Source organism: Pseudophryne corroboree, chromosome 1, assembly GCF_028390025.1.
Source record: "Pseudophryne corroboree isolate aPseCor3 chromosome 1, aPseCor3.hap2, whole genome shotgun sequence".
Classification (NCBI taxonomy): domain Eukaryota; kingdom Metazoa; phylum Chordata; class Amphibia; order Anura; family Myobatrachidae; genus Pseudophryne; species Pseudophryne corroboree.
The window spans coordinates 420,745,312-420,749,917 of NC_086444.1; the positions used below are offsets into that span (position 1 = coordinate 420,745,312).

A 4,606-nucleotide genomic window follows, 5' to 3' on the forward strand; every position below is an offset into this window, starting at 1 on the left:
ACAATCATATCAAAATATAAAATGTATAGAACATCACACATAACAGATATCATGTTACAATTGAGTGACGGAAATTACCAGACATACAGTAGGTCCTCATTCAGCTTAAGTAGCAGTTTTGGACCAGTCCCCACCAATGCCGCAACGCTGCCCCTGAACGCCAACCGCCTGTCGCTAACATTGCGATCGCATCCTTCCGGGATGCAATCACATTCTGATTGGGTGTTCACACATGGGTGGTCATTCCGAGTTGTTCGCTCGCTAGCAGTTTTTAGCAGCCGTGCAAACGCTATGCTGCCTCCCACTGGGAGTGTATTTTAGCTTAGCAGAACGAAAGGATCGCAGAGTGGCGGCAAAGTTTTTTTGTGCAGTTTCAGAGTAGCTCAATACCTACTCAGCGCTTGCGATCACTTCAGATCATTCAGTTCCTATTTTGACGTCACAAACACGCCCTGTGTACGCCCAGCCATACCTGCGTTTTTTCTGGCACGCCCGCGTTTTTCCGAACACTCCCTGAAAACGGTCAGTTGAGACCCAGAAATGCCCACTTCATGCCAATCACTCTGCGGCAGCCAGTGCGTCTGAAAAGCATTGCTAGACCCTGTGTGAAACTATAACGTTCGTTGTAATAGTACGTCGCGCATGAGCATTGCGCCGCATACGCATGTGCAGAAGTGCCATTTTTTCCCCTCATCGCTGCACAGCGAACGAATGCAGCTAGCGATCAACTCGGAATGACCCCCATGATGTGGACGTTGCACATGCACAGACGGCCAAAACATGGGCCTCTGCGATTTTCGTAAATTAACAACTCATACTGAATTAGGCCCATAGTTTTTGGAAAAAAAACATGCAGATATAAACAATTTTTAAAGTATGAGAACCAGGGACAAGCAATGGGGAGAACAGGGTAAGGAAGGGGGATGACTGAGACATCTGTCACATGATAATTTGCATACAATTATTAGTTAAAGCCTTGGAAACACAAGCAGGTGAAATAGCAATAAAGGAGAAAATAGAAGTCTGAAAGTGAAGCAGTGAAGCTTTGCGTGCCCAAAAGGTGGGAAGTGAAAGCCATTGGTCCCTTATGTATGAAAACAATGAGGGTACAGATTCCATAGTCTATACATTAGGAATAGGTACAGGCGTTAAAACACCAGTTTAACCCTTTCTCTGTTGAGAGTTTTCTCACTTTTGTGCTGAGGTCACTTTTTCATTTGCACTCGTCACATTCTAACATTCTAAGGATAGATAGCATGCATAGCGCGCCACCGTGCCCGCAGCGTGGCGAGCCTGCAAGGGGCTCATTTGCGCCCGCCACACTGTCGGTAAGTCGGGGGTCGGGCTTCCGGCGCCGGTATGCTGGTCGCCGGGAGCCCGGCCGCCGGCATACCATACCTTTTATAAATTAGACAACCAATTGCACTAATGAGGGACAACTTTTTTTAATTTGACACATGAGGGAGATATGGGCTATTATCATATATGTGCTATAATTATAGTATTGTGTATCCTTTGAAAAATTAGTTAAGAGCTTGTTGGTTGGTATTCTATCTCTGCCCACTTTATCTCTCTCCAAGGATTAGTACACAGACACCAGATCCTGTGTTGGATGCAAAGTGGCTGCATTTGCATGATGGTGCAGAAGCCTGAATTATTACATTATGCTAAAACAAGTGTCCGTAGGACTAATGCGAGGATCCGTTCAGCTACATACTTTAAGCTGCATCATTAGTGTTGGCTCTTACTCCAGCCCCATGCTAGGTGCAAGAGATTTGTATGAAACAGGTTTTCTTTCTCCGTATGCACGACTCACAATAGCACGGAAGTCAAGCTTCAGGCACATGCCTCTCCCATGACACTCCTACATAGTAGATAGAAGAGTTCCATGTGATCAACGCCCAGTTCCTGCCTCAAAATGCACTTTTCATGCAAAGAACCAACTCAGGATAGGACGCTGTATGCTGAAACCCGATATTAGTGTAGATGCGCAGAGGTCCTTCTGGACCAGAACCTCAGTGTCCTTAACACTGTACAGGGAAAATGACATCAGTAAGAACAAACAATGTAATATAAAAATCTAAAACAAACAATACAGTATATGGAGGAAAAAGAAGCAGTGACATAATTACTGTACACAACTAAATGAGTAAATAACAGTAGCACTCAGTGGCCCTGTTACAGTGAAAAGAAAGGATCTGGTTCACGTGGAAGCACACCGGATAAAGGGATAATACATAGCAAGAACCAAGAGGGTGTAGGGTCCTGCTTGTGGGAGCTTAATATCTAAGGGGTAGAGTATAACAGATACACAGCTGTAGGGTAAAGCACTAGTGCCATTAGTACAATGCTAGATGTTCCGTGTAGTAGAATTATTTACTGACTCTCTTTCTGTAGGGATTCCAGTCCCGTGCTGACCTGCTTAGGGATAGTTGGCACTATGACAGGGGGTGCACCCCATTATCTCATATACATATATGTCCTGATAAACACCTATCTTTTTTGCTCTATACTGCACAAGATCCTTGGCGTAATTTCCACACTGTGCACTTTTCCCTCTATTTTGTGTCTTAGCTTCCATATAGTGTAATATGTACTGTACTTACTGTCGGATTAGGTTATTTTGCAGTAAAGGCATTAGTATAAAGTTGCAGATAAAGTATAATGATGCATGGCGCTGGTCATACGTATCAGACTGGTATTTTGCCTTTTTACACAGACAGAATACCATTTCCTCAGTTTTGCATAGTGTACTAGGTATTTAGGATTAATATTTGTGTAGCAAAGGGCTTGGTATTAAGGGCCTTATTAAAAAATGCACGTAATGTCAAAATCAGATGTAGCGGAGCAATTTTTTGCCACTGCGCATGCACAAAAACAGCATTGCAAAACCATTACAACTGGTTAGCGATTGTGCAAGCACAGAGGATTTATTTGCAAACTGAGTGGCAGGTAGTCAGCAGTTGTAGGATGTAATGGGGGGTGGCTAGTATCGCACAGGTGTGTCAGAGCCGTTTTCTGGGCATTCCTTAGTCAGCCACTGAGAATTAGTTCACAGCTATAGAGGCCGCGGTGTCTTAGGTGAGACGCTCAGTCTGAGACAGCATAGGGAAGCTCAGAGGTCAGGTGGTGCAACCAATGTCAGTCTGATGTTCCCGCTCATGTGAGCAACCGATGTGTGACGCCGGTAGAGAGCCTCTCTGTACACAAGATGGTGGATGAGCCATTGGCACATTAACAAGTACCCTGCAAATGGAATTGCAGATGCACTTGTTTCTATATCTATTCTACTTCTCGGTTATCCTCTTTTTTTTCATTTCTAACACACTCTCTCATCCAAATTGGGTAAACCTGCGTGAACATTAACCCGTCCCAAACAACTTCTGCTACAGTCACACCACACTGGACATGTCCGATCTCATCTGATCTTGGAAGCCAAGCAGTGTTGGGCCGGGTCAGTACCAGAAGGGGAGACCCTCTGGGAATATCAGGTACTGTAAGATTGAGGACGAGTTATCTATATACTTACCCAGTAAAGCAGAAGAGTACTGTTTTTCTTTCAAAACCAGACAAATTTGGCGCATACACTCTCTCATTGCCCATTCCATGGAAACAGATGGGCAAAAGCAGAAGTGACTGGTTCCTTATATTCAATACTATCTTTTAGAAGATTGTTATCACTGAATTGATACTCACATAAGGTATCCTATGGGCTTTTGGAGTCACAAAGCCTGATTTCGGTCTTTTTTAATATCTATTATAGATTCATGATTCTGAACAAGAGAACAGGAAAACGAAAATTTCGCTCTGAAAAACGTCTTTTTATTCATGTCTGACATAGACAGTTTATTTAATACACTTTTTCACTAATTTTTTTTTCCCATTTAGGTATCATTTTTTTCGTCTGTATACCTCTGATAAAAGTTAAGTTTTAACAAAAAATCATTACTTACCTTCAATATACTTACCTTATAATCTATCCTATATATTTACCACATTACTATGTAAAAAGTGTGCCCCAGAGAGACTAAACAGTCTTTTTGCATCTCTGCAAAACCCCACAAAATAGTTTATCCTGAACTAACGTCTGGGAGCACCACCAACCAGATACTACTGCATAAAACCCTTGAGGCAAAGTCAGTAGTCATATGTTGGTTTTTGTAAACAACTTCTACCCTCACATTTGTTTTTTATTATTTCTTTACAGCAATCCTGACCAGTGCGGATTCCAAACCCCAAATTGTATCTGATACCAAGGGGATAGCAGCAGGTCCTTTAAGTCCTGTAAGTTGTAAGGTGGACCTCCATGGCTCAGGCTTGTTTTTCCAGCACATCACACAGATGCTCGATACGATTGAGATCTGGGGAATTTGGAAGCTAATTAACACCTTGAACTCTTGGTCATGTTCCATAAAAGAGTCCTGAACTATTTTTATAGTGTGACAGAGGCCGTTGTCATCAGAGAATACCATTGTCAAGAAGTGGTGTACTTGGTCTGCAACAATGTTCAGGTGTTTGATACGTATCAAAGTAACATCCACATGAATTGCAGAACTCAAGGTTTCCAAGCAGAACATTACTAAGAGCATCACACTGCCTCTACGGC

General features: G+C 42.8%; 1 pseudogene; it reads left to right on the forward strand.

Annotated features, from left to right (window-relative positions):
- Positions 1–3,384: 3,384 nt before the first annotated feature.
- On the forward strand, positions 3,385–3,503 carry LOC134937763 (5S ribosomal RNA; annotated as a pseudogene).
- Positions 3,504–4,606: the final 1,103 nt, after the last annotated feature.